This window comes from Phyllostomus hastatus, unplaced genomic scaffold (genome assembly GCF_019186645.2).
Source record: "Phyllostomus hastatus isolate PE091 unplaced genomic scaffold, TTU_PhHast_1.1 phas_contig_159, whole genome shotgun sequence".
Taxonomy (NCBI): Eukaryota; Metazoa; Chordata; class Mammalia; order Chiroptera; family Phyllostomidae; genus Phyllostomus; species Phyllostomus hastatus.
This window is the reverse complement of record NW_025333640.1, coordinates 35,955,717-35,981,427: the sequence shown is the minus strand read 5'-3', so window position 1 is coordinate 35,981,427 and position 25,711 is coordinate 35,955,717. Positions and strand designations below refer to the sequence as shown.

At 43.0% G+C, this 25,711-nt stretch overlaps 1 long non-coding RNA gene across 3 annotated transcripts in view; it reads left to right on the top strand.

Annotated features, from left to right (window-relative positions):
• Positions 1–25,711, top strand: part of LOC123814043 — a 73,658-nt gene that overhangs the window by 2,940 nt on the left and 45,007 nt on the right. For 2 of the 3 annotated variants that reach the window (XR_006784831.1, XR_006784829.1), the window contains exons 2-4: positions 1,678–1,785; positions 2,396–2,563; positions 13,037–14,073. This is a non-coding gene — a long non-coding RNA (uncharacterized LOC123814043). Of the gene's footprint in view, positions 1–1,677; positions 1,786–2,395; positions 2,564–13,036; positions 14,074–22,733; positions 22,945–25,711 lie in introns of those variants that run through there. The other variant, XR_006784830.1, reaches the window with a different exon arrangement.

Genomic DNA, 25,711 nt, shown 5'->3' with positions numbered 1-25,711 from the left:
TCTCAGTGGGCACTCAAAGGCCTCCATAAATCCACAAACGGCTTCCCTGGCCTGTCCTGCCTCAGCAAAGCTAACCCACGTTTTCTGTTACTCCTGACACACCCTCTACTGCAGTGGTATGTTTCCCTTGACAATACCTAGTCCTGTTCCCCTCAACTGCTGAGTTCATTCCCCATTCCAAGAATTTTCTCACACTGTTTCCTGGCAGAGGGCACCCTTCTCTCTTCAACAAGCCAAATTCTGTTACCTTCCAGTTCCTTCTCTAATACTACCTCTGCCCCATGCCTGTGACTACACCAGCCCACACTGATCTCTTTGAATTTCTATGCATTCCTTGCCTATACCACCAATTTTAGCCTTTTATGCTCTTCTTTGGATCCTGATTGCTCCTTTTGCCTCTGTAGATTTTTTTAAGAAAGTATATTTTTTTTATTTTTAAAGTATATTTTATTGATTATGCTGTTACAATTGTCCCAGTTTTTCTCTCCCCTTTCTCCCCCACCCCCCTGCACTGCCCCCCTCACCCTCCAGCTTTCACCCCCGCCTCACAGTTCATGTCCATGGGTTATACATGTAAGTTCTTTGGCCTCCTGACTCTTCCACCTTCCTTTTCCTCCTTAGATCCAGCCTTCCTTGTCAGGAGGTCATCTACAAGCATCTCTTATCATTTACATTCTTTTCTCCTCTTGTTACTCATTTTCCCTTGAGACTTCATCTACTTAGTGATTTACTTACCATCTTTATGGAAGATATACCTCTCTAGCCATTTCCTCTCTCTGGGAAATATAAATGCTAGTCACCAAATATTTTCATTTGCTTTCCCACATACATAGTAGACTTCCGTTCCCCTCTTCCTCTGAACTCAGCACGGCCAATGAACTAGAAGTGATCTGGGTCGCTTCCAAGCAAAAGTTTTAAGAACTCGTGTGCAACTTCTCAGTGTCTCCTTTTGACACAGTGATGGAATGTTTTAGTTATCTATTGCTGTATAATAAAGCACCCCAAATCTTAGTAACTTAAAACAGTAACCATTTAATTATCTCTGATGGTTTTATAGGTTGAATGGGCTTATGGGCAGTTGCCTAGTTTTGCTTGGGGTCTCTCATGTGGTTCCAGCTAGGTATTGTCTGGGGCTGGAGTAATTTGGAGGCTCAACTGGGTTGCTAGAATGGCTGAGCCTTTCCCCTTCCAGAGTGGGGACATAAACTCTACCTCTTGATGAAAATTGGGGAGAAGAGTGACAAAGAATTTTTGTGGGTCTCTTTATCATACCAACTATATCTGAAATGGTGGCTCCTTCCATCAGCTATGCCCCTAGAGTCAGGACAAAGTGGATAAGAGCCCTCGGCTAACACACATGGCAGCATGAATGAGAAATATATCTATGCCGTTCTAAGTCGTTGAGATATTTGGGGTTGTTTGGTCGCAAACGAAGCCTGATCTACAGTAGTACAAAAATTGGTAGCAGATGTAAAGCACTGCTGTAACAAAAACCCTAAAGTATGTCACATTCACGGATATGGATACGTTACAAATGTTAGTGGTTGGTTGGTAGGCAGCATCCAGCTATGCTTCACTTATGAATCTTTCAACAAATCTAGCTCAGAAGATTGAACTCAATATTTCTCAAATATGAGAGGCTGTTTCTTGTAATCCTGTTCTATTTCCCTGTTTTAGGGGGAAACACTTCTTTCCCACGTCAGATGTTTCTTGAAGTACGGAGCGGGTGCCACTAACATGACACTTGATCCTCTATTCCAGTACTACTAGCAAGTTCCCTAATGTGTAAGTTTGGCACGCGCAACCCACTTTCTTCCTTCCTATCTCCGTTCTCATGGAAGCCAGGCCACCCACAGAAAGTGTGCTTTCTGCTCTGCTGCTTCATGCCGCCAGTTTCACAGGGGCCTGCCTGCCCATGCCTGGGGAGCCTGGGATCAGCCTGAAAGACAGAGATTTTCCTGGGGAAGGGGTGCTTCAGTTTCAGGAGCTGAGTTCACTGCCAGGGAGTGACAAAACCTCTATTTGAACTGTAAGTCACACGAACAAGAGAGTTCAATGTTGGACATTAATAATTTTGGACTTTAACACATGTTGGAACTGATTATGTCAGGCTATAATTTAGAACAAGATAATTTGATCTCTGAACTTTTCATTTCTCCCTGAAAAATTCATGTTGGGAGGGTTCGTAATCAAATTGAGACCATCTTTTTAGCTCTTAATTTTTATTGTATTTTTATGTTATTCATTTGCTCTTCTTTTAGAACTTCTGAGTATATTGAATAAGGTAGTGGGACATAATTTGACATAGCAATGGGACAGGTTGTGCTATATATAGCCTTGAGTTCCAAATAGCATTAGAGCTGATTTAATTGGTGTGTTGTTCTTGCTCATTCAGGGCATCCTGCGAACAAAATCTGCTTTTCCAGTGGCCCCAGGAGATCCCCCAAAAGAGGTGAAATCAGTGTTCGAGAAATGGCCTTATGAAGAGGGGAGCAGGACAACCTTAACTGACTCCTGACTTCATACCCAGGAGGGATACCATATCTGAAGCTGATCTCAGCGGGTAAGCTGAAAGAATTTAGACAATAGTCTTCATACATTTTTGCTGATAGATATACCTTTCCCAAATAATTTCTAAATTAACATAAATTTTTTTGTCTTGAATTTAGTTGCAAAAGATTTCTGGTATAATATAAATATGAATATTTTACAATAAAAAGGGCTGTGCCACTTAAACATACATTTCATGAAATTAAATCCCACAAAAATTGAATACTCACCATCATCAACTTTTAAATTTTACCTTATTCTTTTTTCTCTTTGAATTCGTATTTCCATTCTACTTCCCCACATGAATTTTAAAAGTATATTTTCTATCCCCGACTCCTGCTAGCACCCTCACCCACCCCACTTCCAAACATTGTTATTGGATTGTTCTTTCAAACTACGGAAGTAGTACATGTTCTTTGCAACAAGTCTAACAACACAGAGATGAACAAAGAAAAAGTTAAAACTTTCTCCTTTCCTCTTAGCACCACACACATACATACACAGTGTGCTTTAAAATATGTATTCTTTTAACTAAACTAGATTTGTGCTGTGCAATAAGTACAGTTCTCCCCTTCTTCCTCCCAAACAATGTCATGGATAGCGTTCCAGTACCTGCTAGATGCCAGGCACATGGTCTATCTCGTTTACCGCACTAGTACCAGATGAGGTAGGTACTGTTAGCGCCATTGGGTGGATGAGGCACTGAGATGTGGTAGACTTGCCAAAGGCCGCACTGCTAATGATTGCGGAGCAGCAGTTTGAATTGGGCAGTGTGGCTCTCCAGTTGATGCTGCTGGCCGCTGCCTTTTACTATCTCTCAAATAAAGTAATTTTTGGCCTTTTAAATAACGGTATAATATTCATTTGGATGTCCAAAATGTATTCAGACATTCTCTCCTATTGATGAATGTGGAGGCTTTTTATTTATTTTTTGCCACTACTTAAAAGGCTTCAGTAATTCTCCAAAGTGGGATTTGAGATCAGAGGCCATATTTATTTTATTATACACGGCCAGGCTATGTTCCAAGGGTTATGTGGCAACCTTCCACATCAAGAAATGTGGGACAGTATCTGTTTCCCTATGCTCTCACTAGTCCTCATGATACTGATATTTGGGGGCGGGGGAGTTGGCACTGTGTTAGTAAAAACAGTGCACCTTTGATTTAATTTGCATGTTTCCTGAGTACGGGTGAGGTTGAGAATTTTTCTGTGCATTTTAGAGATATTTGCATTTCCTTTTCCATGATTTGTCTATTCATTTCCACTCCTGTTTATTTTTTTCTGTTGGGTTTTGTCTTTGCTCATTTTACGGGAGGGGTGTTTATTGTAGTAGTAATGTTAGCCCTGTTTTTGGATGTGTTCAAATGTTCATTCACCTTTTGATTTTTGTAAGGCATCCTTTATAGAAATGCTTAATTTTTTAAAAGATTTTATTCATTTATTTATTTTTATTTATTAATTTTTTGAGAGAGAGAGAAAGGGAGGGAGAAAGAGAAGAAGAGAAACATCAATCAGTTGCCTCTGGTCTGCCACCAACTGGGGGCCTGGCCCACAACCCAGCCATGTGCCCTGACCATAAATCAAACTGGCAACCTTTTGGTTCACAGGCCAGCACTCAGTCCACTGAGCCACCCCAACCAGAGCCAAATGCTTAATTGTTGGTATTTTTTTTTTCCATGGCGTTTGGGTTTCCTCAGATTAACAGGTTTCAGGCAACTCTCTTCATTAAGGATTGGTCAGCTAGCCACTACTGTCCTTGGAGGGTGTCGGATGGGCATTGGTAACTTTGTCTAAGGCTGTTTTGCCTTTGCTGCCACTTCCCAGTCTCCTTCCCAGGACTCTTCTTTCTTGGGACTTGTTACTGCATTCAAGCAAAGCCTTTCTGGCCTGGGTGTCACTTGTCACTTATGAAAGTGTGTCTGCCTGTCTTTGCTCTGGTTTTAAGGAGAATCACCATGGGTTCTTCTATTTTATGTTTTGAGTTTGGGGTCATCGTCAGCCTCAGAGTTCTTAAGCTTTTCCGAGGCAGTTTAGAGGGGAGAATTGCTCTTGGTACAAGAACTGTGGATGGTGAAGATAAATTGGTAATGGGGAGCTTGTGGGCTTGAGAGTGAGTTTGACTCTGTCTTTGATGGTGTGTAATTCTGAGGAGGTTGTTCTAAGCCTCAGGGCCCTTTTCCATAAAATGCAAGTGAAAGCAATATAGCTCTGAGGCCACTTTTTGACAGTGCAGGTCGGCTTCTAACAGTTAATTTAGAAGTTTCTTCCTTTTTGGTCACCTTTCAAGAATATTTCAATGATGTCAGGCCTTCACAAATTATCTTGGTACTCCTCTTGGCAAAACAACCTTTTTTCATTTGCTGTCAGCCCATAAAAGAAGGATTAACTTTTTTGGCTTTAAAGACTAGAATCCTTTACAGAGTCTCTGGAATAAACTGCCCATGTTTCATTATTGAAAAGAGAAACACTTAAACTCTCAGTGGAAATTAAATTTTAGTTCATTTTACACAAACCATGGCTCAGGACCAAGGATCCAACATAGAGCATGCATGGGTGGGGGTGGACACTAGGGAGAAGAGTCTGGCCTGCATTTGGGTGGTTTCAAAATATGTACAGAATTTGTTCCAAGTCTTCATTACTGTGCTCATCGAAAAGAAAGTTGAAAGGGACCTAGAGTTACCAACCAGGCCTGAGCCCTGCCCTCAGACGGGTAGTCACAAGACCAGTTAGTGAAGGCAGTTTGTTCATTGTCCATTTATCAGTATTCCTAGGTGGTAACTAATTTTAGGGGATTTGGGGGCTCAGAAGCTAGGCAGAAGAAGTGGGTTTCAGGAGAAACCCACTGTGCAATGATCAGCCTCTTCTTTGTTTCCCAGTTGACCTTGAAAGCAGCAGGGGCCTGCTCTTAATCTGGATTCATAGACAAGGGGAAGGAGGATTAAACCAGCTCCTAATTTAAAAGCATTGCTGCCCTTCAAGCTCAGGCCCTGAAGGGATCGGATTTTATGCAGGAATTCAAATCAGCTAAAATATTTGGATGCTATGTGAAAGATAGCGTGTGGGATGGTGGGTGTGTACGCCCTGGGAGACGGAGGTGGGGCAGAGGGAAAGGGAGTGAAGAAGGAAGGTAGAGCTCTTGCCCTCAAGTAGCAGAGGTTGCCAGCTCAAATATCTAGGAGACCGGGCACATTCAGTGGCTTTGCACGTGTAAGAAAACAGCAAAGTAAGCGTGATAAATGACAACAGATACCGTGTCACTGACAGTAGGAGGCGGAGGTGGGGGAGGTTGTGGCAAATGGAGTGTGCACCCCTATCTGACAGGAGCAGCCGTGCAGCGATCTAGCAAAGTTTGGTCCCTGGACCAGCAGCACCAGAATCACCTGAAAACTTGTTGGAGGTGAAGATTTTCAGCCCATCCCAGACCCACTGAATCAGAAACCCTGGGTATGGGGTTCTGCAGCCTTTGTTTTGGCCGTCTCTCCCTGTGATTCCGATGCTCCCTGCAGCGAGTATTGCTTCAGGAGGATTTGGATCTGGTGTTGCTAGGTCTTTTGACTTTTCAAGAGAAGCTAGAAAATTCAATTTTTATGTAAATTTACTGATTTTAAAAAATTAAAAATGGAGAGGATATATATATATATATATATATATATTAGGTTTGTTTATATATAGAAATAAACCTTTTGGTGGAGGAATACCCTGTATAGGCCGCACTGTAGGCCCAAGAGAGCACAGAGCACATCTGTGGGCCGTGTGTTCTCCAGGCTTCCAGTTTCAACTTACAATAATCAAATATCTTGTGGATGATGGAATGGTTGAAAATACTGTCGGACTACAGGTGTGACTCCCAGTGTGTGTTTGTGGGTGTGGGAGAGACAGCAGCAGACTGGAATATGGCAGGAAGGGGCTTTCATTGTAAATACTGCACAGATCCCGATCCTCTCCCGCCCAGGTGTTTGCCGACCTCTCTCCAGGGTGGAAGAGCTTCCCCCAGGAGGGCAACAAAGGAGAAAAGGGGCCCGTGTCACAGTGCTAGAGCTCATAGTCAAGTCTTCGTCAACTGCTTTCACACCTGTCCTTTCATCAAGTCCTTACAGTCTCGTGCGACAGGCATGACAGGCGTTGTCTCTGTTCAGAGCTGCCTGTATGCTGCGTGAGGCGGAAGGGATTTGCCTCAGGTCACACAATCTGTAAGGGTAAATGTGAGACTAGATATCCAATCTTATAATTTCTAAACTCCCACATATAATTTTAATTTTTAGTATGTCTCTGTATTTGTTTATCCAGACCACCACGAATTCTTGAAAGGATGTGATGTGGCTTACTTCACTGGCTAGTTGGTCTTTCCCTGTCCTCTGACCAAGCCTCAGCTGGCCCCCTCCTGGATCTTCTTCCTTTTGCGTCCCGTGGACCCTCCAAACCAGTCGCTTGTTCTGAGACCCTCCTCCCTCACGAGCTCTGCTCCTGGGCTCTGTCTGTTCCCAGGGTCCTGGGTCTCCCTGCCCTGGCTTGTCTTGCCATACCCTAAGCCTCATGGGGACACTCTGAGCCCTGAGCTGTCACCAGTACAGGTGATCTGTGACCTGGACCTCAGTTGTGTGGGATTGGGTTGAGCACCCTCAACTCACTTTACACAGACTGCTCTCAAGCTGCCAAAGCAGTGCCTTTCTTTTTTTTTCTTTTCTTTATTTATTTAATTTAAATGATTTTATTGTTGTTCAATTATAGTTGTCCGTATTTTCTCCCCATCCCTCCCCCACCCCATCCACACCCACCTCCCTCCCTTGCTTCCATCCTCCCCCTTGGTTTTGTCCATGTGTCCTTTATAGTAGTTCCTGAAAACTCTTTCTGACACATGGCAAATTTGGGTGGTAGACAACATGCGTTCTCAGGGGAGCTAGAATTTAGGATTCCCAAGAATCCTCCTGAATCTAGCTGAAAATTCAACAGTTGTGCAGAGAGAGACAGAGAAAGAGACACAGACAGAGGCAGAGAGAGAGACACAGACAGAGAGACAGCAAGGTAGTGACTTTGTGACCAGCAAAGCCCTGCAGTGCAGACAGGCCCAGCACAGCCCTGCTGTGGGTGTTTGGGGGAGGGAGCGGGGAAGGTGCCTGCAGCCAGGACCTCACTTTGCCCCAGATTGGTTTTCATGACAGCGTTTTATTGGGGACAGCAGATCACCAGTGGGAGGTGTGTGTTCCAGCTTTATCTTGGACGCCTCCTCACTTGACATGACTTAATCCTAAAACTATACAACACAGTTTGGTGTGTAGATTGTACCATTTCCTTTGCAAGTAATGAAAGTTTTATTTAAAGTCCTTATAACCATTTTCACTATTTTTCTTCAGTAGGGATATTCAGGTGAGATTTGTAAACACTTCTTTGGCCATTTTTACTTGGCAAAACAGTTCTGAGACAGGCAGATTCTCCACCATGCCCACCCCCTGAACCCCAAGCTTTGGAACACCTAGGGGCAGGAGAACCAGACTTTTATAGGAGGACTGTAAATTCTTGCCAGTTGTCACATACTGCATAAGACCTTTTTTATTTACTTTAATAATAGTTTAAAAAGTAAAATGGGCTTATTGATATGTTGGTCTCCAACTTCCTCAACAAATATACAGTGTAAAGTATTTCTCAGATGATTTGAAAAAATGTAGGAAGATATCTTTAAACTTCCCTCAGTGACCATATAGAGTGGCACTTCCCTGTTTACTTCAGCACAGAGGTATTGCATAGCAAGTGAAGGCTGAGGTGGCCAGAAATAAAAGCATCTAATTTGCACAGCCTCACTCAATTCTCACAGTAGTGTACGGACTGTTATTATCACCACTTCACACATGAGGAGGCATGAGGCTGAGCAGCTCTCCCAGGTTGCAGTCATCCAGGCCGTGTACACCATACGGCTCCCCTGACATGTTACTGCAGGGCTCGGCTGAGGATCAAGGTTCTCCAGGGCTGGCACCTGTGCTGAAGTTGGCCCACAGGCCAGTTCTGTTGTGTGGCACACAGCTGCTGTCACTCAGCAACCCCCTAGCTCAAACAACTACATATAGCTGATGTTTACTGAGCACTTACTCTATGCCAGGTGATCTGGAAAGTGCTTTGCATACCTTACTTATCTCACCAGATCTTCCTAACAACCTTAGGTGCTAAGAGCTGTTTTATCTCCATTTACTTATGAGGAAACTGAGACTTAGGGAAGGTAAGTTACTTGTTTAAGATCAACAGCTAGTAGTTGTAGGGCCAAGGTTCATCATTATGCTCTTCTGCTTGGGAGCTGAGCTTCTAACTTCTGGCTCCTAGTGAGGTCTCTGCTAGCACACATTTTCTGTAGGTCGTGTTGAGTGAGGAACTTCCTGCAATTACGAGTTAAGAGTACTTTCAAAAGAGAAAGCCTGGTTTAATGGCGGATCTGGAAGAGGAGGTGATAGAAACCCTCCCCTTCAGTAGGATCTGAGCAAAGCACGTGACAACAGCATAAACTATGGAAACAGGAGCTCTCAAAGTATTCGTGGCTGTTTACCATGTGGCCTTCATCCTTAACCAGCAACTAGCCTTTGTTTCTACTTTACTTATATATATACAATGTATATTTCCCCTTCTTTCATTCATTTGGCCACTATTGAGATCTTAAATGTTGTAGTTGCCAACTATAGCCAAAAAACTCTAGCAGAATTAGTTGAAAGTAGAATCGACTCATCTATATCAACTATTAATATTGTATTATAACAGAATAATTATAGTAATGTCAATTACATAAAATGAAAGTATTAATACATATTAGATTCTACATGATAATAATAAATGTTTCATTCTGGAGTCTTCCCTGGATATCTTTTCTTTCAATGTCCCATAAACTCTCACTCTCTGTCAGTCTCCGTTGTAGGTACTATAAAGGTAAATGAGCCATGGACTTGTCTTCAAGGAACGTGTAGCCCCTTTTGGGAGACAACTGATAAAGAGCTCTGAAAACGCAAAGGCTAGGATGCAGTTCAGAACGGAGGGGGTAGGCTGGAAACACTGGCCAGGAAGGACTCTTGGAAGGGTTGAATCCGGAACATGTAGTCTATCCCACTGATGGGGAAGGGTTGGTAGCTGAACAAATAGGCTTGGGAGTCAGGCCTTTGTTCCCTTAAATGTGAGATACTCTCAAGTTCACAGGGCTGGGATGATAGGATACTTACACAGATAGATTTAGAACAACATAAACACTCAATACAGGAGAGCTATTATTTTATGGTATATAACAACATTAAAGCAGTCTACATCTTCAGATAGAATGGACTTCAAGTTCATGGACTTTGTATAGATTCTCCTTATCTCCTCAAATATTAACCACTTGTCTAGCCTTCCTAGTCTCTCCTACAATGCCTCTATCCCTAAAGTTGCTGCTTACAGTACTGAGGCAACTATAGGGAAATACAACCAGGGAGATGATGTTTGGGCTAAGGTGTCACGGAACAACCTTACTGTAGCTGTCAAGAGTCTCCTTTAAAACTGAAGGACATATTCTGGATGAGAGTTTGGAAAAATTTGACTGACTCTTGATTAAGAGTAAGCTCTAGAATTAAAATAGATTTTATTGTCATCTTCTTTAAATATAAAGGTAAAAATCATTATTCTCCAAATAAAGAGAACATCAAACATCAAATCAAAATATACAAAGAGAGTTTTCATATTGATTCCAACTTAATTATTTTCAGTGAAAATATTAATCAGAAAAGTTGTCATTTAAGATTCCTGCCCTCTCTTGGAAAGTCAAGTAAGAACAACTCAATAAACCACCTTGTATTTTAGTATAAATTTCAAAATCATGTTTGTAAACTCTGGGAGAGGTAAGTTCAGTTTTCCCTTTGGCCTTCACTCAAGCTCCTGTCCTTCTCTTGCACAGCCACATCTCCTTTAACAGATGGTTCTCCGCAGCAGAGGTCCTCCAGTCCGCTGTGACGGACCGGAAAACCCGCAGGAGGGTGCCAGACAGGGCGGCGTGAGCTCCGCAGGCCTGCCTGAGAGTGGCCTCACGGAGGCCCGCAGGCAGCTGCGTGTCTCTCTCTCTCTCTCTCTCTCTCTCATCTGTGAGCAGCAGCAAGGCCGCAGGTCTTCGTAGTTTCTCTCTGGGGTCTGCACTGCTCCTCTCTCTGACATTCACCTCTCTTGGCCATGGTTCTCCCCACTGTCACAGGGCAGGTCTCTAGCCCCCCACTCTGATCCCAGTGGTTCCCCCTGATCCACGGGCCCCAGACTCTCCTTTTCAGTGCCTGGGGTCCTCTTTGTCCCAATTGTCCCCATTGTCCCCCTTCTACCTTAATCTAAGTGTGAGGGAGGATCAGGAGGCCCAGAGGGGATGTTCCAGCTGTGAATTTCTGAAGAGGAGCCCTGCTGTCCACGGAGAAGGGGCCTGGGGCCGAGCACCCCAGGCTCAGGCAGTGAAGGTGGGAGCAGAGCCCCTGGCCGCTGTACACAGTGCGTTCCCGCGCCATGGGTCCTGTCCACTCCTCTCTCTTTCACCCTCACCTGGACTTCAGCCGCTCCCTTCTCTCTGCCTTGGAGACTGCTGTTGCATAACTTACGTTTTTCAGAATGTCCAGTGCTATTTTAATAAACATTTAATTCAGTTTTCATACTGTCTGTTTCATACTTGTTCTGATACTGGGATAAGACTCTTAATGCCTCTTATTTCTATCTGAAAATGAAGCTTATGACAAAGAAATATGTTGATGGAGTATAATATCTTCATTAACAGAAGTAATTAGTAAACTGACTCAATTGTCATTAAGGAATATTTTAATTTGCTTTTCCACAAAATAGTGATGGGTGGATAACAAATAACCCATTAAGAATTGTAAATTTCTTTATTTATCATATCCATATTAAAATATCAGTAAAGGGAAATAAATATTTAAAAACTTGACTTATAATTCTACCGTTCCAGATAGCTGTTGTTTTTATTTTACCATGTTCTCTCCTGGGGCTAGGCTCTGTACCTAGGAAGCTGCCGGGTGGGGTTCCCAAGGCACTTCTGCCGTAGAGGAGTTCCTGTGAAGAGCTGTATTCCATGTGACGACTGTACCTGGTACTAGCTCTTGGTAGGGCCCACAGTTTGACTTGCTGCATGAAGCAGCTTTAGTCAAGTATCTCAGAACTGTGGCCGACCATTCCAGTGTTGAGATTTTTTGGTGCGTGTGGTGGGGGCGGGCAGGGGGAGCTATGACTTGACCGCCAGCACATGGGAGAATAGCTGCATGACACTCGATTTTCACTGCATGTAGTGAGTTCATGGGTATTAATAAGCCTTTACACAGGAGCTGAATAATTCCTTCCTTATCTTCACGTACTGTGTTCTGTTGACATCATGGAAAGTTCTCGGCTTGAGACAGGCAGCGGACCAGCCTGAGGTAATCACCTGCCGTACCCTCCGAAAGGGACAGCAGCATGCATTCCCAGACTCTGGGGAGAGCAGCAGCTCCCTCTGGACTCTCCCTCTTCCTAGTTTTCTTTCTGAAACTGCAGATTTCTTACCTTGGTGTTTGTAAAACTTGCCTGATTACAAAAATTATCTGAAATGCTGATGAAAAACATAATTTCCTGGACTTTTTCCAGACCTGTTGAATTAGAATTCTGAGGGACGGTTTGGTTTCAACAGACACCCTGGTCGTGTTTACCATCTACGCAGATTTGGCAAACAGTAGTTTGTTTGAAGCCAGTTTATAGCTGCTGACTCACACGTTGGCGGGCCCGCTTTTGAAGAGGGGTGGTCAGCGGCTCCATCCTTGGAGACCCACAGCTGTGCTGGTCCTCCAGGCTTCTCTCATTCCAAGTGCGGTTCTCTGAAGGTAGCACAGGGCAGGGGAGCGGACCTGGGTGGGAAGAGATCCCCCCGCCCCCGCCCCCCCAGCCCCAGCCCAAGCTGTCATACAGAAGACATCCACAGCCTTCAGTTTGCCTCCGCAGAGAGGGAGAGATACAGAGATGGGGTTCTTTTCTCTGAGTCACTCGCAGCTTTGGAGTTCTGGTCCTCCCTGAAACTGACCATCAGAGGGTGTGTAGGTGTGTATGTGGATGTGTGTTTAGAATTTTTCCTTATTTTTTTATGTGGTTATTGGGTTATTTTTAATTCGGTTTACCCACTGCAAAAGTACTCCCTGATTAATCCCAGTGCTTTTAATTTGAAAGACAAGCAGAGTTTGTGCAACTCTCGGTCATTTCCCAGATCCGGAGTAGTATTCCCTGAGGTAAGCAGTCCCAGAGTTGGGAAATAATGGGCCTTATTTTGGGTTAACACTCACTTCCTGGATCCCTCCCCTCCCCTCGGGGCTGTCCTCCTGCTGCCACATTCTCTGCCCCTCTGCCCCTCCTCCCTTCCACAGCGGTGCCGCATGCTCCAAAGTCATCTCGCCCTCCCTTTTAAGTAGTTCTCCTGTGTCAAAGATAAAAAAGAATAACAACAGTAAATCATAACCCAGTGACTCTTATCTTCTAGATTTGATGACTTCAGCCAGATGGCAGAAAGAAGGGAGTGGATGAAATAAACTCACACCGCAGTGGCAGACTGGTTGAAGACTCACTGCATTCACAGACTATCCCAAGGACATTTACATTTTAAGACAGCACTTGTTAAGCTAAAGAAGTAGTCTGTAATACCGGATACCAGGCACTTTTCAAGGACAGTGAGGGGGAATTTGGGGCAGAGGGACCTTTAAATCACACCCCCAGGGCCATAGTTCACTCTGCTACCTGAGGTTAGCTGTTGATCTTAGAAACGTGTTGATACGGTGTTCAGCCAAGAAGGCCAGGGAAATATGCTTCAGACCGGTTAAAGGGCAAGTCCTGGCCTTTCTCCCCACCCTGCTCATCTCCTTGACCTCCTGCAGGGTGTTATGTGACTGCACTCTCTGCAGAGTGGGTGCCAGGGCAGCAAATGGATCCCCTGTCAGCGAGGGCCCACCCCCGCAAAGCGGGAGCTGCACAAACCCACACAGTCAAGGGTCCTCACATTGTCATTCTTCAAGGCTGTTGACTTGTGGACTAAGTGGGTGTCGGTTACAGCCCTTTCACGTAGACAGAACCGAGAACCTTTGGCACGAGCTCTTATCACCGTGTAAAGGTGAAAAATTGATTGGGAGAAAATGTGGCACTTTATGGTGCCTCGTGTCAGTTGAAAGTTTAGTCTGTACCACCAAAATAATATGCAAATCCACATCCAGGCAGGCTTGTTTTCCCCCTTCATTAGAGGATTCTGCATTAGGAAATAAAAATCTTTTACAGCATAAATGCAAAGGAATAGCAGAGCAAGCACCGCGTACCCTTGCCCCTAAGCCTAGATACAAACTGTAGTCACTCATCAAGCTATGTGGTGACATGGTCTGCTTCCTGCTCGTCCTTGGGTCCTTGGGTATTGTGACTGCTTGGTGATGGGACAGACCTACAGAGACAAGGTTGGACGTGGCTGTCTTGCATTCTATTTTCCACCCCCTCTCCACACATTTATACTTCCCACATTAAATAAAAATCTGAAATGTTGGCAACAGAAATGTGATGGGCCTGATTTCCCTCATCTATGAAGTATATGGGATGATACTGAAGAACCCCTTTGGCTCAAGATCAATGATTTAAACGTTCCAAAAGACTTGTTTTCCTGAGGGCCTTTAATGTAGTGCTTTGAGTGACTCCTTTGTGTTAGAGTGTTTGAAATTACTCACTCTTCGACTGAATTGGAAGAAACAAGTACAGATATGTTATTATGGAATAGGAAAAAGTTTATCAGTAATAACTGATGCTTTCTGGGTGCTAGTCTCTGTTCTGAGTGTTTTACATGTATTTTGTTTCTAGTTCTCACAGCAGCCTCATGAATGGTTGCCCTTTTTGTGGCTGTCCTGAGATGGGGAAACTGAACTGAAGGGGTTTGGGGTGACTTCCCCAGGGTTCTACACTGGCTAGCTGTGCTGCTGGGCTGGGGACCTCGGGCAGCGTGACTCCCCGGTCTTCACGCTTAGTTACAGGCCGTACTGCCTTCCCAGCAAACACCAAACAGGGGCCTAGAAGAGTGGTCTGCCACCTGGCAGGACAGGTGTCCTCTAGGATTATGGGAAGGGAGCCAAAGAGAACTTTTGCCTTATCTGTATCACTTGAATTTCTATGTATAATGATAATGTGTTCATGAATTACTTAATGCAGTTGAAATTGTGTCAAAGTCTAAAATTGCCAAAGTCCTAAGTCAAGTTATTAATTTCTGTAAATTCACTGCTACTTTAGAATTTTTCTTCCATTAGAATCTTAAAGGTAGTGGGGTACCTAGAGATCATTTAACAAGATCCCCTCGGTGTTCAGATGAGGAAACTGTGGCTGAGTGACTTCTCGCAGAGCTGGTTTGTGGCAGAGCAGGTCTGCTGATGCCCAGTTTTGGGTACTTCCTACTGCATGTTTTGAGACATCCCTTATGTGGAGTCAAATGTACAGATCTCAAGGGAACAGTTTGAGAGTTTCAACAAATGACTGTCTGTACACATGTAACTGATTTCAAACCCAAGATGCAGATCATTTCCATGACCCCTGAATATTTCCTTGTTCTAGGCATCTTTTTGAACTCGTTGCTTTTGTTCATTTGTGTGCCTTACTGATCCTTACTAACGTAAGGATTCAAGTGTTTACATTTTATATGCATCCACACATTTTACAATTCTCAGCTAAGACACACCTTAGTGTGTGGATACATCCTTCAAGATACAAATAGGGTTTTCACAAAGTCCCACACTCTTCCTATCTTTTACAAACCAGTGCCTAATTACTGGGATTGCTAATTGGTATTCCTTGTTTATAATCATTCACTCAAGCTGGTCTTTAGCCCGACATAATTATCATTACATACAAAATTATTCTTCAGTCCTTTGATGCCCAAGCTCCCCGGCACATGTATAGTCAAAGTCCATGTCTTTTTCTTCCTTCAACCAAGTAGTTTCTATATTAAAATTTTGGAACTTCTGTAAGAATAAGACATGTTTACTAAAACCAGTGCACCTGAGCATGAACAATTGAAGTCTGCTGTGCTCTGTGTTAACTAGAAAAGCATGCCAGCTAAGTTGCTGGTGAATCAACACAGCAATAGTCTGTCAGTTTGGCTCCTTGCACATCCTTCTCTCTCCCCACTCGGTCTGCTGCTTGCGCTCGGTGAATGGTGTGTATGTGTGAGTGTCTGTCTCTCTGAGAGCTGCTGTCCAGCAATGGTACCCATGTGCTGATGAACAATTTTAAAACCGAATCCATATTTACAAGTATGGGGAATATTCTCTGGTACGAGCGAATCTTAATGCATATAATTTTCACATCTAACACATTATGGTCCCCTTTCTAGATCTTGTTATATACAGAATTATCCTAAAATCCCTAGGAAGTATTCCCAAAAGGAAATAAAGTAATTTTTATAGATATGTTCATAGCGCTGATGCTGTAATTGTGAAAATTGGAAATAACAGAAGTGTTCAATAATAGAAGAAAGATTATGTGGTAGAGAACTATATGGTTACTAAAAATGATTGCTATATGACCAAACTGACACATGGAAATACTTAAATAAGACAATATTAAGTGAAAAAGAAGATCCTAAAATTTCTAGTACTACATAAAAGTGATTTGCAGCTACGCAAAAATATTTATACCTTAGTAGAACTGGGTTATAACATTTTATGCATAAAAATAGTTTCAATTTTCATGTTTTATAGGGTTTTCAAAAATATTTTTATTTTGAAATAATTTTAAACTCTAGAAAAGTTTCAAGAATGATTCTAAGAACTCACTCTGACCTTATTTATCCTTTACTTGTCACCAATTTTTAACATTTTGCCACACTTGTTTTATCATTTATCATTCTCTCTTTCCATACACACGTATTTCTTCCTGAGAGTAGGTGGCATATATCATGTCCGTTTACCTCCTAATTCTTCAGTGCATCATTTCTAAAGTAGGGATAGTCTCTTAAGTAACACCATGGAATTATTAAATTCAGGAAATTTTACACGAATGTAATACTTTTAAAAATAAACAATTTATATTTAGTCTATATGCCAGTTCTGTCCGTTGTCCCAATATTGTCCTATTTTAGCGTTTCTCCACTTCAAGGCCCAGTCCAAGATCATGTATTGCGTTTCATGTGGTCTCTTTGGTTTTCTTTAATCAATCTGGAAGATGTCTGTTTTTCTTTGTCTTTTATGACATTGACATATATGAAGAACACAGGTCAGTTATTTTATATTCATCTGTTTGGGTTTGTATGATGTTTCCTCATGATTTGATTCAGATCTCCTCATGATTAAATGTCTGGCTAGAAAACTACAAAAGAAAGCGCATGTCCTTCTCAGGGGATAACATCTGGAGCCACATGATGTCCACCTGCTCCTCATTGATCTTGTTAATGCTGATCGCTGATTGAAGTACTGTCTGGTTTCTCCACAGTACAGTTCCTGTTCCCCCTCCCAAATGATAAGCGGTCAGAGGAGCGGTGCATTAAGAGCACGTAAATGTCATGCTCCTGACCTTACTCTCTCCCTGATGTAGCTTGGTGTGTGTGTGTTCCTTTTTAAAGCCACATTTTCCAAGGCTTATTTACATCCTAGATAAACAGGAAACAGGTGTTTTTGCGGAGGCTGTCCCTTTGACTGTATAATATCCCCATTCGAACCTGTTTAGTGGGTACCACAATTGAAGCCTATCTCAAAATGTTATCTTCTTCCCTATCCTTAACTAGATTCAGCATCTTCCTCTTTAACCTCGAGGAGCACTTTGCATTTTCTTTGGGGCACGTGTTAACTTCTTTGTGCTTGCAACTTGTGGTGTACTTCCCTTATTCTACTTACCAGACAGCAAGTGCCTTGAGGATATAGACTGTATCTTAATCATTTCTGCATCCTCTGCTAGGCCCGGAAGAGGCAATCAGTGGGAGGCACGTTATCAGTGTTTATTCATGACATGTGTGTTTACACCGACTACTCACTGCTTCCAGTGTGCTAATTGAATACCCAGTTGCATATTTCAGGGACTTAGTTTCATCTGTTTAACATCTCTTCACCTCCTGTTTAACAACATTTTGCTGTTTTTTGCTCATGAAGTAAGAGTGGAAACCCTTCAGTGTCTATCATTTCTGTATTCTTAGCTCAGGTATTAAGAAAAGTATTGAGTGAATGGGATGTTTCCTTACAGTTTGGATGTGTGTTTCATGTTTCCATCTAAGTCTCTCACTAGGGCACTGGGCCAGCTTCTCCTTGCTTTGCCACGAAGGTATAAAGAGGTCTGTGCTTCCTCTGGGGCATTCTTCTAACACTCATTAAGGATGAGTCCACGTGTATTGAGAGAACAGATCCCTACCTAAAGGTTCCCCTGTGTACTGGCTTTAGAAACTGAAAGTATAAGCTGCCAAAAGCATGAGACTTAGGCGCCAAAGTCATTAATTTGTTCAGATAGTATTAATTTGTTCTGCCAAGACATGTAAGAACAACCATTAATTTAGTTTGTAAGTTTAATGAACGACTGGAAGAACCAAAACTCTAAGTAGGTCAATCAAATGTTACGGTACAACTCAATCACAGCTATACTGGGAAGGGGTGTCCAGACAGATGTCACTAGCCTGTTTGGAAAATATAAAATACATTAAAAAAATCTCTCATTTTTTAAGTGTTGTTTTTGAAAAGGGTGAAACCACGTAATTCTTCATAGTGGGACTTTCCTTAGAACATGAGCTAGTCTATTATTTTAAAGATAATTTTACAATTTTATAATAGTTTTAGATTTCCAGAAAAGTTGCAAAGATAGTACAGAGAGCTCACATATACTCTTTACCCAGCTTCCCCTGTTGTCGACATCCTGCATCACTACGTGCAGTTGTTAAAAGTTAGAAATAAACATTGGTACATTATTATTACACTAAATACTTTATTGAGATGTCACCAGTTTTTCTCTAATGTCCTTTTCTTTGTTCTGGGATCCCACCAAGAAGGACATCATGTTACATTTAGTCATAGTGTCTTCCTCCCGAGCCTCCTCTGGTGTGTGACAGCTCTACAGACTTTGCTTGTCCTTGGTGACTTTGACTGTTTTCAACATCCTAGTCAGGTTTTTTACAGAATGTCTCTCAATTTGGATTTCCTCAATGTTTTTCTCATGATTAGACAGAGGTCATGGGTTTGGGGGAGAAAGACAGGCATAGTGCCATTTTCATTACATCATATTAAGGTTACATACTATCAACATAACTCATCATGTTGATGCGAACCTTGATCACCTGGCCAGGGTATTCCAGTTTTTCCACTGTAAAGTTACTTCTTTCTCCTTCTCCATACTCTACTCTTTGGAAGCTGGTCACTATGCCCGCCCTACTCTAAAGGGTGTAGGATGATAGAAAGTTAAGTTCTACCTACTGGAGAGGAGAGTATCTACATAAATTACTTGGAATTCTTCTGAAATGGAGATTGGTGTCTTCTCATTTATATACTTAACCATTTATTTTCATCAGTATGGACTCATGGATATTTATTTTATACTCTGGGTTATAATCCAATATTTTGTTATTTATCTAATTGCTCAAATTGTTCTAGCTTTGGCATTTGATTGCTTTTAGTTGCTTCCTGCATTTCTTGATGTGTCCCATCATTTTGCTTTTTGAACGCTTCCTTATTTTATAGATAGAGAAATTGAGGCCAAAAGCAAGGGTGACTTTGACAGTGTCTCATAGCCTGTCCATGATTGACCTGGGATAAGTCCAAAGTCCTTTTTTTTTTTGTACCATGTACCTCCTGGGACATTCTAACTCCATGGGTTGAAAATCCATGGTGGGTTTTACAAAGCATTTTGAAGCCTTGACAAATTATTCCTGCCATTGCTCTTTCTGAATTGACACATTTTAATCTCTCATATACTAGGCGCTTCAGGGAGAGAAGTATTTTCTTGTTGTTGTTGTTGTTTTTAACCAGGAAAGAAGTTTACAACAATCATTTTTTTCCAACTTGAGCATTTCATCCATCAGCTCAGCCATCACTATGATGTGAGGAGGAGGCCAAAGAGGGGTGGGGAAGACATTTCACAGCTATGATAAATATCTGTCTCCTGAGGCCTTTCTGTCAGTTCCGAAGAGATGTGCCACCAGGACGCTCTGAAAGCTACACTTTGCCTACATAGACAAATGATTATAATGAGCAGCCTCAAAAACCCTGAATTCCAGTGTGTGATTTCTCCAAGGTACACAATGAACTTAACAGATATTTACAGATGATCTTTTATGTGCAGAAAATGTTATTAGGTTTTTTCGGGGACATAAAAAGGAAGACACGATCCTGTTTTCCAAGATCCTGTTTTCTACTATTACATAGTAGAGAAGGCTTTAATTACAATAGAATAAAATAAGAGCCATAAAAATACAACTGTTGGTGAAGTGCTAGAAAAAGAACAACCAACTGCAACTCAGAGGACCAGGGAAGACTTTCCAAAAGACCCGAGCAGGACCTCAACTGCCGGGCAGATTCCAGTAGCTGTGGTTGGGGGTGAGAGCTCTGCAGGCCAAAGGATGTGCATAAGCAGACGTGGGCATGAGGAAGAGTGCACCAAGAAACATGTAGTGGCAAGTTTGGTCATACGTGCAGGGCTCCGATGGCCAGGCTGGGGAGTCTGCTCCACTCAGTAAGCACGTGGGATCTATTACCGGCTGCTGGACAGGGACGTGTCACGATCAGGGATGAGTTTAGGAAGAGGAGCCTTGCAGGACTGAAGTGGGGAGAGGCTGATGGCGTACAGACCTGTAAAGGGGCTCTTGCGGGGCTTTCGGCAAGAGCCGGTGCTGGTCGGCACAGGAGGCTGGGCAGTGGGAGCCCAGGGGATGCCGATGGACATTCTGGGAGTCACCTCTGACCTAGTGGCAGGATGCAGGAAGGGGATTGGGAAAGAAGTTAAAGGTGATTTCTGTGGTTTGGCGCCTCAGTGATTGGTAAAACGGTAGTGTTATCACAGAAATAGGGAGGAGAGGCAGAGGGACTGGTTTGGGATGGAAGATGGGGGCAGTTGCAAACTGTTGAGATCAGGGGCTAACTGGCTGTCAAAGGAGATGTGCACATTTGGGTCTAGGGTTGTGGGGTGAGTGCAGCTTACAGATACTGGTTTGGGGGGCATTTGCACAGGAAATAGGAGATAAGGTAACTGTTTTTTATGCTGTCTCCTTGTTATTTACTGCTCCCTATAACATAAGTGACTTTTTATGTTATAGTAGTATTCAGTCCACATAACAACACTATGAAACTGAGGCCTAGAGAAGTTGATTGGTTTGCTCATGTTCTCACTGTTCATTTATCTCATCACCTATGGAGGACCTACTATGTGCCAAATCCTGTCCTAGTAACTGGCACAAGTTGGGTCAGATCTGTCTTCAAACTTAAAGTCTTACTCTATGAGGAAATGAGAGATAGTTTAGATCCATAGGTAAAAAAAATATACAGGGTGAAAATAAGATGAAGATACAGTCTTGGGAAATACTAAGCTTTGAAGAGTTAGGGGAGGAAGAGAAAGGCCCAGAAGAAGACAGGTATGATGCAGGGAAAGGGAAGAAGAAAATCAGTATAGCATCATGTCTCAGAAAAGGAGAGAGAGCTAGAACTATAAAGAAGAAACATTTATCCAGCCAGCAGTATCAAATACTGCACAAGCAAAGAACTGAAAAATGAGCCAAAGTCTCAGTTTGGTTGTGAGTTGGTTAGATGAATTACAGAAATATGGAGAGAAAGTATTATAGCATCAGCATAGCAATATGTGTAGAAGCCAGATTTCATGGAATTAAGGAATAAGTGGGTGAAACAATGGAGGCACTGGGCAGAGATAGTTTGGTAAATGAGGAAAGGGAGACAGTGGTCTACAAAGTGGGAAGGGTAGGAGACCAAGGTGCAGGAGATTCTAGGGAGGTGGTGAATTATCTGACCCTTGGAGCAGGCTGGATTGGGAAGCAAATCAAGCTGAACTGAGATAGGTTATGGGATTGTAGGCTGTTATGAAGGTCAACGGCAATGGGATGAAAGAATGGGAAAGTTGGGGAGATGGCAGATTATGGTCCTATAGAATGAATTGAATTTCAGATTAACATCTTAGAAATGGGGCAGTAGATAATGATTTGTTTAAAAGCTAAAGTTTAACTGTATTAAAAGGAGACTGAGATGGAGTAAAGATGGAGTTTTCTGGGATTAAAGAGGAGGGGGGCCAGGGTCAGGGTTATCAACAGGTGTGGATCTTCCCAGAAGTGATGGAGAATTCCAAGTGCAGAGGAAGATCCAAAGACATTGGTGGAGGACGGACTGGGTGTGGAGGAGGACATGTAGCCTGGCTCTGAAGCAACTGGGGAGGATCCTTCAGGTCTACGAACAGCCGTGTGGAGGGATGGCAGATAGTGGGGAAATCAGATGATCTTTACCTGCAATGAGAACAGGTTATTATATAAATGTTTTGGAATATAGGATAATCAGTCCGAGAGATGTGTGAAGAAAGTATAAAAATGCTCTTTCACATTAGGAGGGAGATCTGGAAGTCATATTAAATAAGTAGATTAAGTGAAATAAGATGGTCAATAGTGAAAGCCCATTTGGACGGGAATGAAAATGTTGGGGGTAGATGGAAGGAGGGGGGGGATAACAGAAACAAATATTTAAGAGGAGGCTGGAGAGGACACACAGTTCTGGAAAAGTCTAATTGGGCTACTGGCTAGATTACAGGTCTCTATGTGCCATAAAGTGGTCCTAAAGCTAACTACCCTAAGTAAATATAGCTCAAGGGTGTCATACCATATAAATATTATGGAATACAGAATGGAGTGGTTGTACAGCAATGCCCACAATACTTACTTTGGACTGACTGATCAAATAAATGATGAACCTGAAAAGGTCAGGAGAGTTCTCTTTCTTCCTCCCTTTTTAAATGAAACAGATGTCACCATGCATCAACATTGTTTTAAACGTTGTCATAGCTATATAAACAGTTATGTGCCCTGGAGGAATAATTCTCACACCTTTTTGGATAATTTTACTTTCTTTGAAATGCTATAGAATTTAAAAAAAACAAGTTCCTACTTGCTTGGGGAACTGCCATGCCATCTTTAAAAAGTGCAGAGAAGTTCCCCCAAAGAAGTCAACTTTTAAAATTAGTCCTTTTCTTTTGAATTGCAGAACACTCCTTTAAGCGGACAGGGTGGTGTTCACGGAGTTGATACAGCACAAGAGCTGGCATTGAATGCCTTGCATGGAAGACCAACCTTACCATGTATTAAGGACTGACTTGGGGAAGCTATTTAACCTGCTTCAGCTTCAGTTTCCTCACTTGTAAAATGGGAATGAAAACAACATCTTCTTCAGAGACTGGACACCAGGATGCAGTGAGGTAAGGGATTTGAAATCATTGACTCTGAGGGTTGGGTGCTGGGAGCTCTTCCTTGGGGAGTTCATATGTACATCAGAGGTGGAGTATGTATGGTCTAGGCTATGCCTGCTTCCTCATCTGAGTCTCTGGAATGCCCTATAGGTCCTGTAACCAAGAACAAAACCACAGTGCTTGTTTAAATGCAGAATAGGGAAAGTCTAGTGGGCCACTGAGGGAGAAAACTCACTGTGAGGATTTTGAATGAGGATTCTTTCTGTAGGCTCTGTAAACTCTGCTCTTGCCTTCCTTCTGGAGCCGATCCTCCCGGAGAGACAGTGCTAGGTCCTCATCATTAGGGAGGGATTAACCCTGGTTGAAGCCTCCGGTGTTCCCGGCCAGAGCAGGGCTCAGGTTCTATTTATAGCAAGTTTTTGGACTAGAGCTCTGGCTTTGCCTCCGAACTGATTCTTTTACCTGGGGACTGCAAAATCAGTTCTAATTCAGAGGTTAGGGAGACGGCTCCAGAGTGGCCTTCCAACTTTCTTCAGGCCTCTCCTCCTTCAGATCTACGTTTGTCTGGAAGCTGTCATTAGGAAGTTAGTTTTAATTGTGCTGATTAGATTTCTAAATCAGATTATCCTTTTCACAAGATTGTAAGACTAGATTAATCCAAAGAATACCTACACATTTGTTCATCAAAGGGTTACTTAGATTTTACCTAGCTTTTCTCCTCTCCCCTCCCTGCTTCTATTCTCACCTCTTCCTGCTCTCTTCTCTTCCTTTCCTTTCTCCTCCCTCCCCTTCCTTTTCCTCATTTATCTATAATCAACATCCATCTACCCATCCGTCTGTAAGTCTTTCTAGCCTTTCTATCACCTATCTATCTATCATTTAACTATCTGTCCTGTGTCTTTGTCTTCCTGTTTTTGTTTTGTTTTGATGGGAGTGAGAAGAAAGGATGGTAAGGGAGCAGTTGTTATCTGAAGTCTCAAATATCATTGGAGTTTCTTGGAAATGTTGCATGAAGGCAGGTCAATTATACATATCTTATATCATTTATTAGAATAATGGTCAAGGAAGAAAAGGCCATTTTTGGAATCCAAAGAGACACACGTCAGGATAAAGAGGGAAAAATAAAATGGAGCAAAGGAAACTTGTTGGTTAAAGGTTAAAATTCCGGGTGACTAGAAAACAATTACACTCTCCTTTATCTCCCCAGAAGGAGAGAGTCTAGTGGCTCCAACTCCTCACCTGGCCTTGTATTCCTACTGGCACGGAACATCTGCCCTGAGACAGACTATGTTCCTTTGGTCCGTGCCTCCCACCTTTGGGAGCACCAGCAGTCCCACAGGTGCTCGGGCTGTGACCACCCTGCAATGGAGGGAAAGACCCAGGTGCTCCCAGGGAGCAGCTTCTCCCCCAGCCACCACTGCTCTGCTCACTGGCGAGCTGTTCTCTAAGGAAGCCTGCTCCCATCGCCAAGGCTCAGACATGCCTGGGGAGGTCCAGGAGCAAAGAATGACCCCACGCCTCCCAGCTAAATACTCTGGATGACATTGGTCACTTCTCCAACTTCGCAAGATTCCTCTCAGCACACCCAGATGCCAGGTAAACCTCAGTCGGCACAAGAAGTTGGAACCTCCCAGATCATTATCATGTGCTGCTCATCTCAGCACAGCTTCCTGCCTTCCCTAGTCTGACTCCACTTCCTTTGCTTCCCTGTTATTTCAATCGCCACCCCGCCACACACTGTACTCTCTGGAACCCCTGGTCGGCCATCAGCAGACCCTGCTGCGTCTCACGCTGTTCTCTGAGTATGTGCTTCCCTCTTCCTCTAACTGGGACCTGGCCGTCCCTCTCACATGGAAGACCTTCTCTTTCGCCCCTCATTTGCCTTTAGGTAGAGTAGGTCTTGGTTTCCATATCTCTAAAATTTGGTGGTTAGTCCTTGACCAGCTTTTCAGGGGCTCTCCAGAAAATCCCACGGTGCACTCTGTAGAGGCTTTTCCAGGGTGAGGAATCACTCAGCTGCCTTTGACATGTGTCACCGCCCTGGGTTCTTCTGTGAAGTGATGTCCTTGGTGCCTGTGACAGGAGCAACTTAAACTCATCTCCCTCACTGCGAATTCGTCGGCTCTCTCCCACCTCATGTCTCTCCTGCTGCCGTTCTCTCTGCTCCCCTGCAGGCATTGGAGCTGCACGGCGCTTTAAATGGATGGACCGTAAAGACTTTGTTAAGTTGCCTGTACATGTTTTATGTCTGTACATAGATCAGATTGTAAGCCCCCAGAGGAGAAGAGCCAAGTTGTTAACTCACATTCACGGCTCTAAATTCAGTACAGTGAGCAGATTGGTTTATCTTCATGACGGTGATGAAGAGGAGTGGGAAGATTTTTCTTCCATTATATCAAATGCAAGTACTGAGTTTTATAGGCTCCCTCTTAGAATTCCCTGGATGGTCTCCTCTTTTTCACTTGCATACCTTACTCACCCAGAGTGAAATGCGGGATAGAGAGGTAAATGGTCCGAAAACAAACGTACTGTAATACATTCACTTTGGCTACAAAAATAAAACAACCCAAACCTAGTTTTTCTTGCAGTCTTTAAATCCAGATGGTAGTAAAATTTGACATTTCAATTCTGTTTGTGAAATTCATTTTGTTTTTAAATTGGGAAGAACCATGGAGCTAAAAATTGTTTGAAGTACAAGGAAGGCCTGGTGAGACCTTTTTAGGAGTGTTATTAATAAGGACTTGGAATTTTAAAAAGAATTTGGAGGCAGTGTAGA